Below are 14,609 nucleotides of genomic sequence, written 5' to 3' on the forward strand. Positions count from 1 at the left end.
AATGAATATTTTAGTTGATACAAACCTTTTTGTAATTTTAGGGATGAGTTGAGACGAGGTCATAGATTCCGTTGTGTTAAACAACCGTAAGTTTCTCATCTTTACAGCTCTCAAGAGTTGCATTGGTTAATTTTTTTCTTGCTTCTAGCATTCTTGGCACTTGATCCACCTTCCTTGCATTCAAAATGAAATCATTGAACCAAGCCGAAAAATCGACCTACGACTGAAAACTTCTTCAATCTTCTTGTCGCTTTTCGGGAAGCACGATTGATGATCTATCTTCCACCTTCAAATTCTTATTTTTGCTAACTTGGGTCAACCTCCCCAAATGGTAAAATGGTGCAAGGACCGTAAGTACAACTGTGAACATACCAAATTTTGCAAAAGTCTAAATGCCCATTTTACCCTTTACACGAAGATTTCAAAATCAATTTTTTCAAGAACAAAAAACAAGCACCTTTTATTTTAGCATTTAGCACTTAGACTAGGATCGCCAAGGTTGCCACTGTTGTACAATGACCATTTTGCCCATGCATCCTATCATGTTGACCTAGAAAATGGGTATTTTCACCAAAACTCTAGGAATTGCCTCACATTTGAGCAATTAGGCCAATTCTCACCTTTACAAGACCTCAAGAGTTAGTAGGGTCAGCGATAGGGTTTCCTCATCTCAAAACCAGCTCATTCTAAGCTAATCAGCTCACAGAGACCATGCACCTGCAATTTTTGGATCACTAAAACCGTGTCAAGCTGAACTGAGCTCAACATATGCTCTCCTCAGCATCCTTAGAGTTTTTCATGAGTTACTTTCAATTCTGAGATCCAAAGTTGAGCTCTTAAGCAGTTGTCCTAAAGTCAGAGTGACACTCTCTCACCAGTTTTAGCAGATCCTAGCTGAAATCCTCTCAATCTAGGACATGTCACCGAGCTACAATCACATTCTTTAGTGTCTAACTTGATTATTTCGAACTTCAGTTTCAGTTCAACCATCTAGATTTGAGTTCAATTTCTATTTTACAGATTTACTAAGAGTTGTCCAATTCTGGACATCTCCTTTCAGTGTAGCCCAATCTTTTGAGCCTAATTCTGATCAATTTGGGAGTTATTTTCTCAATTTCTTCACATCATTGTGATATTTTGATTTCCACACGACCCATCAAACATGATTTCCACAATAGCAATATTTTGGTCTTTTGCCAATATATGCATATTTTTCATAAAACCTAGCTCATCATCCACATGAACTTAAGTTAGCATCTCATACAAGTTCACATGGATCCAACAGTTTCATGCCCAGCTCGAGCCACCTCAAAATTGAGCTAAACCTGGTTTCAAAAAATAGAACCCAGACTAAGGCCAGTAGACCATACAACCAGCCTAAGTCTGAAGCTATCTCAAATTGACCCCAACGCAGCTCCAATACAAGTTGACTTGAACCCACCTAGCCCAGATTGAGCCAGGTCTAGGTCCATGCATGTCTCAAATCTCATATCTAGATCTTATATCCAGATTTTAGATATCATATCTAGATTTTAAATATGTGCTCTGCCTTTGTAGATCCAGATCCATTATTTCAAATTTCATATCCTAGTATCATATCATGATTCAGATCTTCATACCATATCCAGATTTACTTTCTAGAATTTTATTTCAAATTTGGATCTGGAACTAAATCCTAATATAAAATCCAGATAGGATACACATGTAAGCATTATGCACATTATATTCATTTAATGCATTGTCCATTTCTCACTCTATGCTTAATCACGAATCGTGTGAAATTCTTCCCTTGATAAACTGGCACAAACGAATCAATATGTGTATGAAGTCTGAATCAACATTTTATTGTCGAATGCCCATTTTAATATATACTTTTAGTGTGTACTTTCTCTACTCCACGTTCATGCTCCACATGTCAATCTGAATCCTTTATCATGGATTGATCAGCATTTTTCCAAACACAAGTTGTTTTTCACAGAATCGAATTTGGATTAGAATCGAATGTGCAATGAATATTTTTCTGTTGAAACCAACAAATTAACATATGTTTTTGTGCCTTTGAGTGGAGAGGGAGAAGAAGGAGGTGCTCAAAAAATTTATTAAAATTCCAAATTGGTGCTTAAAAAGCTTGATTCAATCAAATTAAAATTTTAAGAGTCTTGATCTAAGTTCTTGAGTTCGAGCTGCATTAGCACTCAACCACGAACTAACTAGGCTCAATGAGTCAATGTAGAGTTTGTAGGAGCAGTCTTGGTCAAATCTTCAGGTTCAGATAATTTCTTTTTTCTTCTCTTTTCTTTTCTTATTTACAATTTAGTGCTTTCTTTTCTTTTCTTTTCTTAGGAGCATGCTTATGTTTTCCTTTTTGCTTGCTTAGTTTAGTTTTTTTTATATTCTAGTTCCTATGTTTGCTTTATTTTCTTTCATAATACAGTAGTTTAGCTTATTTGCTTTCATGGTATATAATTTAATTTAATGTGTTAGGGTAGGCACGCGGTCAGGTAAGCTCCTTTCATCCCTATCTCACTTTAATTTTATGCTTCCTATTTAGTTCATTTTCATTTTAAATCATGGCTTCATTTTGCAATTCAACATGCATTGCACAATTTATTTGTAAATGCACATTAGTCACCACTCATCCATGTGCATCCCTGCTTGAAACTAAATTGGGTAGCCCAATAACATGACTTGAGGCAATAGCCCTAGCATGTGAACAACTATACTCAGCTCCGTCCTCACGTAGGACCACTTTCAAAAACATGTCTTCTTTAAATAGTTTTCAAAAATAAAATTTCTAAAAGTTTCTCAAAAACCCTAAATCATATAGACGTGGAATCCAATCCTAAATTAGCCCTCTAAGACCTCACCCAGACCGGTCATAAAGCCTATTACTCAAACCCTTGAACGCCAAGAGCTAGGCCTCAGTCAATTCTCACATTAAGTCCATGTTCAACCAATTTCGTCCTTCCTACTTAGGTTCAGCCCAATCAAGTCCCAGTCTTTAAGACAATAGATCAAACCACCCTGGCTGACCTAACATCTAATCATATTTAGATTTTAGATCTCAAGTATTGGATCACCATCATAAAACTCCCAGCTAAATATATTACCTGATTTCCGTAAAGGTGAGGCTAGAATATTCAAATTTTCAGATCTTGTTAGTCACTGAATTTATATTTATCACATCTGGATCGGAACCTCAGAAAATTGTACCATGAACAAAGGATTAAATTCATTGGATTTTGGATCTCAAATTTTCAAGTTATGGATTCAGACATCAATATCAAGTTGGAATGTTTTGGGTTTTTTGGATCTCCTATTTCAAGCTTTGAAACACAATCTCATAAAAACATGAAAATTATTAGATTAAGATCTGATATTCAGATTTGGATCCAAGTTCCCTCATATTTAGGTCCATGTCCTTCACCGCAGTCCCAATAGGGACCAAACTTCAAGTCTGTATGATCTAGTCATACATTCTTGCCTGTGAGTAAACCTGGGCATCGGGCCGGGCCGGCCCGGCTAGGCCCGATTAAAATAAAAAATATAAAATAAAAATTTTTAAATATAAAATACATTTTTAATAATAAAATATATATTATTGTTAAATAAAAATAATGAAAAAATGAGACAATTAAAAATATATATTATTATTTTTAGAACTACAAAACATTGAATGAGATTTACTCATAGTTGTATGTATTGAGGCGCAATTGAAGGATCGTAATCACATGTACATAATGATGAGAATGAGATGCAAAGGGTTCATTTATAGAATTGTGAATCGTTCCATCATATTAGCATGTTTGCAGCCAAGTTTTGCTCCATGTTTTGAGTTTGTCAATTGTGGTCTATCTCATTTTCCCGTCATGAGATCATGGACAAATACCCTCTAACTTGCGTTTCTGATAACCGTTAAATAGATGGCAACATAGCCTACGTATCTCACCCCTCTCCTTTCTTTTGCACTATTCTCTGACTCTTACTTTGCCAGAAGTCAATTGTTCTCCACCAATGGAAAGCCCGATTGCCTCAACAGACTCATTTCTTGCCACATTTTTTCTCTCTTGTTATTTTTGCAAAAAATTAATCATCTATTGCATGTTTTTCTCTATTATTATTTTTGCAAAAAAAATATTTTCATATTTCTTTTTGGCATGTACATAATGATGTGAAAAGTTCTATATCTTTAATGTTAAAATTGTAAATCATTCAATAAGATTTACTTGTAATTACATGCATGGACTCGTGTTTGCATGAAATGTTAGATGTACATGCCTTCTATCTATGCTCTAATCAGCTATTTGAACTCAGCTGTTTTCTCTTGTTCATTCTCTATGTGGGTCTGTGACCTGTCTAAATCTCCATATAATATCTCAACCCGTCACTCAATTCTATACTTTGATCAATTATCCATAATCAAATTTCTAGAGTTATCATTTGGATCAGATTCTTGGATTTGGTGACATATAGCTTTGCAGGGGGAGAAAAAAATATGATTTATAGTTATCCAGCAGACCGGAAAAGAGCTTATTTTATGATAAAAATTTTAACTTTTCTTATTTTTATCATTAATCACACTTGTTGTTGCAGTTATCTAATGACACTAGGAGTTCAAAGGCGGGTTATTCGGCCAAGTACCCGGCATGATAAATTTTATTTAATAAATAAATAAATAAATAAATAAATTATATATATATATATATATATATATATATATATATATATATATATATATATATATATATATATTTATGACCCAGGCCGGCCCGATGTCCAGGCATAACAATAAGCAATCATTGCACCATAAACTGTTGCTGCTGCACTATAACAATGATTTTTTAGTGATTGATTTTTAATTTTTACTCATCCGACAACATTGGACGTTCAACAGATTTGAACAATTGAATTGGATAATAGTAGAGGAGCCATAGATATAGTTAGAGTTAGGTTCACTTTCGAACCTAGTCTGGAGACACTATAAGCAGTGAGTGAGGGAAGCAGTGGCCACTCAACCATGCATGAAATTAGGTTGGCCCAAATACATGATCAGTTCTAACCATCCTTTTCTTGAGTAACATTTGTATTGCCCATGCAGATCCATTCAATGTAGATATTCATGTAGACTTTACAAAAATCCACCTAGAGTGCATGGGTAAAAGCCTAAAACAATCTAAAAGTTCATGGTAATCCCAAGGCTTTATCCTAACCTTTGGTCTAATCCATGCCCAAGGCCTTATCCAGATCTGAACCTAGATCCAAATCTAAGGCCCATATCCAAATCCAGCCACGATACTTCTTGCAGAAGCTTGCTTCGGGTGTAAGGTTGCTGGCCTACCCATGGACTACTTGGGTCTTCAAATTACGTTGTCGCCTCATGCACCCTCCTTTTGGGTTGCAGTGGAGTAGAAGCATGTGGATCGCCTCCATTGTTGGCAGGGAAAGCTGTTTTCCCTCCCAGGTTGTATTACCCTTCTAAACAATGTTTGCGTTTATCCCCCTCCATACTTTGGCGGTCTTTCGACCATCTGTGGCTGTACTGAGAAAGTTTGATAAGATCATTCATAGCTTTATCTAGGAGAGTGATCGATCTTCGGATCGCCTTGCGTGTTGAGATATGGTTGACCTTTCACGTTATCTTGGAGGTGTCGGGGTTACCAACCTTAGTCGAGCGTGTGAGTCCTCTTTATATTCTTGGTGGTGGCGTCTGACAACTGAGCATTCCTCCATCCTTCATCTGTTCCAAATATGATATACCATCCCCTACTGATTGGAATATTTCCATCTCTTACACCTTTCTCTTCCACTTTTGGTGTTGCTTGCTTTCTACCATTTCCCTTTTTCTCTGCATTGCTGACCTTCCATTGCTTGCCCCCCTCTCAATCCTGGCCTCTTTTGTCTTCTTGTGGATTCACTTTTTCTTCTTGCTAGTTGGCCTCCTTTAGCTCTTCTGCTGCGTTGCTCCCACCTTGGTACCTTTGGGCCCCTCGCCCTTCTCATCGCACCATTGCTTTTGTCTAACTTCTTCTTGCTGGCCACATCAATACTTTTGACCATCTACAATATCTTGGCATTAGTTTAGCTAACAAATGTCCCCTCTATCTCGCCACGGTTGAGTCTCGGGTTCACTTTTTTACCTCTTGTCCTTTCTTTTATAGTGTTCTTGTCTATGCATGGTCTTCCTTTGTTAGTAGCCTTCTAGACTACCCTCTATTCACCTTCTTTTTCTCTTTTGTCGTTCCCCCCACCTGTCCTTTTCCTAAGGTCGTGTCTGAAGGTTGTGGCTCATATCCTGTTGGTGGCACATTTGGGAGAAGCGCAACAACAGGGTCTTCAGGAGCACCTTCTCATCGCCGAATTTTGTGGCACGCCTTGCGTAGGAGAATATCCACTTTGCTATTCGGCGACGGTGCCGTCATTCGTTTGTTATTGGGTGGCTCTACCGCTCTGTCTATCCACTCTCTCCCTACCCCTTTTATTTTGTTTTATTGTGTTGTTGTCTTGTATAATTCGTTCTTTCTAATTTGTTTTTGCAGTATGTTCTTGTATCTAGGGGACTTCTTATGCCCAAATTTGTTATGCATTCCTATTTTATTGACTCTCTCTCTCTCTCTTGCAATGCTTTGGGGTATAGCAAAGAAGACGAAGAAGTAGAGGAAGGGAGGATGCAGAAGTGAGGAAGGACGTAGGAGAAGAATGAGTTGTTGAAGAGGAAGAAGAACAAAAAGGTTGAGGAAGAAGAGCAAAGAACATAGGAGGCACAGAAAAAAAAAAAAAGGTAACGCCCCTTACTTCTCTCCCTCATTCCCTCAATTTCTTACTCCGCTCTCCCCTCTCATCTATTTTTCCCTCGTCCCTCTCATTGGCTCAATTTTTCCTTCTCGTCTAGTTTTCTATCTCTTCCACCCTCACAGCCAATCTCAAACTTTCTCCCGTCTGCTCCCTCATTCTCGCCCAATCTCACTTGTTCCCAATCTTCGTTGCATGAATTTTCTCTTTGAGCACTCCCTCACTCGCCTCACTGACCCTCTTGTGCTCTCCCTCATTTTTCCTAGCTCCCTCCTACTGTCTCCCTCCTAGTCTCTCTTCTTTCCCAACCATTGTCAAGTACACAGTCCCTCCCACACCTTCTCACACACATACTCTCTCATTCCCTCTCTCTCTCTTTGGCACTCTCCCTGTCAACCACCGGATGATCTCTCTCACTTTTTCCCACTTTCTTGCAGACCCCCAATGCTCAACCGACCACCTACTATCACCCTTGCACTTTCTTTTCTCTTGTTTTTTCATTTTCATTCCCTATTGGTCCTGTTTGGGTTGGACAGGAATATGTTCCCCCCTTTTTCTAGTGATAGAGGGTGTTGGAGGCAACGGCAATGGACTGTCATCAGCGGCTAGTGGCTGGCCATGCATATTGGGGTGACGACTATATCAATTGAAGCATCATAAGAGGGGTGAGCATGGCTGAACAAGCTTATGTTTGTTGGGTTTTTGCTCTAAAAGTGTTGATAATTATCTTGTTGGCATGATGGATTTATACTTGAAGCATTTAGGAAGCATGGTAGAGATCTTCTTACATTTGAAAAGGTTTAGGATTAAGTTAGCAGACTCTTAATACATGTTATCTTTTATTATGCATACGGTGTAACTTGTAGGGAAAGAGAACTTATATATACTTATATGTTTGGTTTTGGAGAAGACAGAAGGTGCAAGTTGTTAGAGGTTGGACATGCACTAAGGCACGATAGAATACTTGTTTCTTGTTGATTTGATTGTTTTTATGTTCATGCTAGTGAATTGAGGTTGTCTCATCGTTAGATGGTTAATAGAGAATTATAATTATAGTGGTGATGCTTCCATATGGGGTTAACCATCTGATCGGGTGTCATAAACCATGGTTAATCACATGAGGGTGTACTTGTAATCGATGGATTTGAGGAATATCATGTTTGATTTAAGATTGGGGAAAAACTCATGCAAATATGAGGAAGATGAGCAAAGACAGTCCATGATGCAAATATATAAATATAAATAAATATATATATATATATATATATATATATATATATATATATATATATATATATATATATATGTGTGTGTGTGTGTGTGTGTGTGTGTGTGTGTGTGTGTGTGTGTGTGTGTGTGCATTGCCACATAGCAACTCATAATTGTAGGTAACTTGGTATGAATGGTTGAATCGGAATGACACTCGCATTTTCCATTCAAGCCCCGATTAAGGAGATGAATCGAGGTGGATGCAACTGATAGCTTGAATGGAGGACTTTGAGTTTAAATGGGTTGGTCATGACCTCATAAAGATGAAAAAACTTGAAGAGAGGTTATACAGGCCTATTCAACCTTCCGGCATTTTCTAGGATTGATAACCTTTGACTTCATAGTCATCTTTTCTACCTACTATATTTTTAGAGCATAATATGTGAAAAAATTATTGCTTTGAGTTTGTGCAGGTAGATTGGTACACGATCAGACCCTAAGCGATAGGATCAAGAGCTGGAGGTGATTTTAGTATTTGTAGAGATGCACGACATGTATGACAACATTCCAAGCAAATTCTTGCATAGGGCCAAATATGGATTGTATGTTGCATTACCCAAGTATGGGCTTTTAAGATTATTGGATCCTATGAATGTGTTTTGTTTAAATAATGATTGCATTGGCATGTCTCTTGACATTTGAATGTATGTGTGAGATTGATTGATTGTCTTTAAACATTACATGAAGGCATGTGCATGCTAGAAATTACTTAGGACAGCTTAGGCAGTGTATCAAGTTGAGTACCTCCTTAACCCCAAGTACATATTAGTGAGCATCTTAACATAATATTTATTTAGGATAGCTACAAGTCATCCATGGATTGAGACTCTTCTTTGTGGTTTGCCTAAGTTTTTGTATGAAGCGATTGATATGGTTTGATTGTCGTGATTGTTATGAGATTTTCATCTACATTGCCATTGTCAAGTGATGTGATTGAATGTGTTAAACATGTAGAAGTACCCATAGAGTGCGATTTGGCTAGCCAATAGTACCGATTGAAGGTGTGACCTTGTTATGAAGGTGGTTTGGGGTTTGGTTATATTCTTGAAGTGAACTAACCTCATGTGCTAGTTATTCCTAACATGAATGTGTTTTATAACGATAATATAAGAAAAATTAATTAATTTAAGGACATTGGTATGGCAATACATGTGAGATACATCTTGCCCTCACCACTGATCTCACATGCTCGGAGTGCAGACAATTTAAGGCCGATATCGTTGTATGTTATGCTTGGAGCGTTGGGTTTTTGCCTTCCAACTTGGGTGCCTTAAGAAAGGTCGAACAACTGTCATTAGCGTACACACTTCCTTGTCGGACCACCACGGGGTTATCTCCTAATTGAAGGTTGTTCATGATGTGCACGCACCTATGTTTTGCACTCACAAGCGATGTCAATTAATTGAATCAAATGTCAATGAAATGAATGTAAATGAATTGAATATAACTAACATGTGTATTGATTGTGATTACTGAGTAGTTCCTATATATTATGAAATATGTAAGGGACTACATAGAAAAGTTATATGCAATGCACGTATACATCATGATATTATAGTTATTATGTTTCCTTTGTATGTTGGACTCTAGATTTGAACCTCACTTTAAAGAGTTAGGGATTTATTTGGTTTGTTGTTGAGCAGTGAAGACTCACTCTTCAGTTGTTTTCTATTTCATGTTTTGGAGAACCTGTGGCAACAAGTTCATCAGATGGCTCAGCTGACATCTTACTGGGGAGATTTTGGTGTTTAGTCATGTTAGTGCATTGTGTTTTTTGTTTCATTGATGTCTTGTTTTTGTTTATACATCAATGTTATATTTTAAGGGCATTTTTGTTATGAGTGTGATTGATAAATTTGTAGTCATTTAGTATGAACTGATTTTGGTGCATAAATGGATTACTTAATCCATGACTATTTTGATATGTGTAGCTCTATTTTGATTTTTGTGTCACCATACCTCCTAGTGTTATGTTGAAAGAAAAATTGGGGGTAAAAGGTTTGGGTGTGACACTTAGTTCTTTTACCGAGAGTAATCCTACCAACGACTAGAGTAGATGTTCCCATTTCTAAGTTTAAAAGTTATCCAAATCCTATGGAAGCAAACATGCCCTGATTTTAAAATAATGCAATTCTAAAATCTAAATGGATCATCAGAATATGACTTATGAACAAAGAGAATCAAGTTGTTATCTATTCATGCCTGGATCATCATAGATCCATGCAGAACTAACAAATAGTTTTTTGGTTCTGGAATCATCTAACACCCTGATTTTTCACTCATTTTTTTCCTTCAAAACAATACATCAAGGTAGGACGGCACAACATTCGGCCTACGATTTCAAAATAAGAATGAGACAACTAATTCATTTATGCAGAAAAGGTTGTTCATAAAAAAATGACTTTACATGATTATAAATGACCCCATAACAAACAATGATGTTCAAACAAAAAAACATCAACTGATAATAAAAACAAGCCAATTTGCGTCGACACGACAATGCACAATAATTCCAAGTAAGATGTGAGCTAGGCTCTTTGATCAGCATGCTGCCTTGGGTTTGTAGAAACCTGAAAAAGAAAGACAACAAAAGGCCAAGCCTTCAAAGGATGACGACAAACCAGATAAATCCCTATACCTCTAGGGTAAGGGCTATGATATGAAAGCCAAAAATACGAGAAAATCACAACCACCTCTATACAAAAATGGATACATGTGTTTTCTCAAACTATTAATGTAGTCACTTTCATATATCACAACATGAAGGGATCTAATCATTCTTCATAAAAAATATACTTTGTTAGTCATAGTGAGTTCATTCACATTCTATTACTAGGTTCCAATTTCAAATACTTAGACACTAGTTTCGACTGCTAACATCTGATTGAGACATCACCATTGCAATTAAGCTTGGCCATTAAAAATCTGACGATGATGCAACACTAGGCTCACTAACATTTACATATAATTAATCAGACCATCAAGAAAAGAGAATTTATTTTATGCACTTGAGCATGTCTGTATTAAAAATTGATGTCAACTACTTATTTAATCGCAAGTTCCATCTTCTAACAAACCTTAAGCTTCACGAGCAAAACAATGCAGGTTCTCTCTCCCTATAAGCAACATAATATTCATACATGAATCGATAGCCCACTAAATCAATTTTACACCTTTTCTAATATAACAAAAGCTATATCATGCACCCTAAACCCATTAACTTTAAGTCTAACGTGATGAAATGATAATTATCAACATTTTTAGGGCAGACATGCATTAAAATTAGACTTGATTAGCATTGTTCACCACTCTTACGGAGATCTAATTGGTGCAGGAGTCCTTGAAAGTCTCTCCAAATGCCCCTCCCACCACCAATTGCTAAGAATTGACTGTTGTCATTGCCCCCACCTCTCCTACTTGTTGGAAAAATGGTTAAATCATATTCACCAAACTACAAATCCAAAGAGCAGCACCAATAGAAAATGAGAGTTAAAAAACAAAAGAAAGAGGGAGCATGAGGGTGAGAGCAGTTGATCAGGTGAGCATGAGAGTTCGTGAGGGAGTGACTAAGAGAAAGGACAAGAGAGTGAGAGTGAGAAATTTGGGGGAGAGTTTGAATGAGAGAGTGGATGGGGGCTCATGAGAGAGTGAGTGAACATGGAGAGAGGGGGGGAGAGAATGACAGGTTCAAACAAGAGGGAGAGAACAAGAGGGTGAGCACTGCTGTGATGGTGAGGATGGTAGCATGAGAGAGAGTGAGGGAGAGTACAAGAAGAAGAATGAAAACAAGAGAAAGTTCGGCTGATGGAGAAAGAACAGAGTAGGAACGTGAGAGCAGTCTAGAGAGAGAACAAGAGAAGAATGAGAGAGAGATTGAGAGGGAGACCGAGGATACCTTCTCCTCCCTCTGCCCTATTGCCTCCCCTTCTTCCTCCTCTGCTCCTACCTCCTCCTTCCTTTTCTTCAATTCCATCATCTTCTCATCCTCCTTCCTTTTCTTCAATTCCATCATCTTCTCATCCTCCTTCCTAATCTCTATCGCCTCCTTAGCTTTTTTTGCTTCCTCTCCTTCCTCAGCTTCCACCTCCTCTCCATATTCCTCAACTTCTGCCTCATCTTTCTCTATTCTTTTTCTTTTCTTTTCTTTTTCGTTTTACACCTGATGACCAAGGCCCTTGAGTTGTCAGGCTCCACTTGGCATACACGAGAGTTTCGATGTGGACCTGGACCTTGATTTGCATCCACCACAACTCACTTGAAACCTAAATCATTAGTGTTACATCTACTCCTTTTAAATAAAATTGTCTTCAAAATTTTGAATGTACCTCAATGTGAGAACAAGTGTAAGTACTTCTTCTGCATGTCGGCTTCGAGCTCTTATATGCATCCCTTTAATCCATTGTGCTGCCACTTCACCTTTACTAGGGAAATGTCTTTGGAGGAGAAGCACTTGTTCCCTATGGTGTATGATTCTAATAAGTCTTTCTTCCACCATCAAATCATTTAATATTTGGATCAATCACATGCATTGGATCTGACATATACTTTTAAAACATGGAGATGTGGAAAATATCATGCCCATGACTCAACTCTAGTTGCAATACCACTTTGTATGCCACTTCTTTGACTTTTTTCAATATTTCAAAAGGTCCAACATACTTTGAGTTCAATTTCCCTTTAATATTGAATCAAAAAATGCCTTTAGTAGGTGAAATTTTCAAAAATACATGATTGCCAACCACAACAGTGTTTTTTCAATGTCAACATAACTCTTTTACTTACTCTAAGTTGTCAATGACCTATTCCTTATCAACTATACTTGGTTCGTATAATGTTATAAAACTAAAGGGTTTTTAATCTTACTATCTTCTATTTTAGTCCAACAAGTTGGTGATCTGCAAGACTTTCTGTATAATGAAGCAAAAGGTGTCATCCCAATGCTAGTGTGTTAACAGTTATTATATGTATACTCTATCAACTTCACATGCTTGTCTCATTCTCATTTCCAATTTAAAATATAAGCATGTAGCATGTCTTCTAAGGTTTGGTTGATCCTCTCAAGCTGCTCATCAGTTTGAGGGTGGAATGATATGCTCAATTTAAGTTTAATACATAATGCTTTTCGCAATTGCTCCAAAAATCTAGAAGTAGAATGTGGATCTCGATCTATAAAAATTGACTTTGGTACCCCATGCAGTGTCACTATCTTGTTAATATATAACTTTGTAAGACTTTCTAATGATTGCCTAATTTTAATTGGCAGAAAATGAGTTGCCTTTGTGACTTGATCAACAATCACCTATATACGATCCTTCAGGCCGCTGATGTTCTGCTTTGATTCGTTGGCAAACTAAGCATTTTGCTACATATTTCACAATTAATGCTTCATTTTATGCCACCAACAATTCTCCTTCTATAATTAAACATTTTTATACTGCTAGAGTGTATGAAAATTTTGGATTTATGAGCCTTATTTCGCACTTGTTGCTTCACCCCTTCATTTTAGGTCGCTAATCTTTCGCTTTTACCTATTCACAAGTTAAGCTTTTCGCATATATTTTTACAATCTTACGCTTCATTCTAGACCACAAATAATTTTGCTTTATATCGTAAAACAATTTCATATTGTTATACTGTATGAAAATTTTGGATTTATGTGTGTCATCTCACAACTGTTGTTTCAGCCTTTCATTCCTAGGAACCCACAATCTTCTCTGAAACCACAGAGAACCATACTTATCCTGACACCAAGAGGCATCTGTGTTCTTGCCTTCCTCTGTATTATTAGCATAATCAAGGTCTTCCTTTTGCTTCAATATAAACTCATTCAATAAGAGATATTATATTAAGGTGGTCATACTTGCTTTATTCTCATTGTTTATGTGGGGCTATCATACTATGACAAATTGTAGCAATATCCATGAGTCATTCAACATACTGCATGTTGTCACCTTCACGTGTTTGTTCAAAGCATTGACTTCATGTTATCACCTCCATGTGTCTGTTGAAAGCATCAATACCAGATTTGTCTTCTTTATGTAATATGATATTTTGAAATCATAACCTTTTAATTATTCAATCTATCTCATCTATCTTAGATTTATAATGTATATTTTAACAACTTGTGGTCCGTAAACACTTCAAACACTGTTCAATAGAAATAATGCCTCTATATTTTTTATGTGAATACAACTGCTCTCAATTCTAGATCATGGGTGGGATAATGCTTCTCATGATTCTTCAATTGTCTATATGCTTATGCCACCACCTAACCATATTGCATCAATGTGCAGCCATAACCAATCTTTCACACATCAATGTACACCACAAATTCTAAAGTCCCAATGGAAGCATCAATATAGGTGTAGAGGTAAGCTTGTCTTTTAGAGTTCAGAGACTCCTCTCACACTCCGCATCCAATAACTTGGCCATGGACATAGTTATTTTTGAAAAATCTTGTATTAACATGTTATAGTACCCTATTAATCCTAAGAAGCTCAGTCACATTCGATGACTTTCTTCACTCCTGCATGACTAACACCTGAGTATGC

The sequence above is a fragment of the Nymphaea colorata genome, chromosome 12, assembly GCF_008831285.2.
Source record: "Nymphaea colorata isolate Beijing-Zhang1983 chromosome 12, ASM883128v2, whole genome shotgun sequence".
NCBI lineage: Eukaryota > Viridiplantae > Streptophyta > Magnoliopsida > Nymphaeales > Nymphaeaceae > Nymphaea > Nymphaea colorata.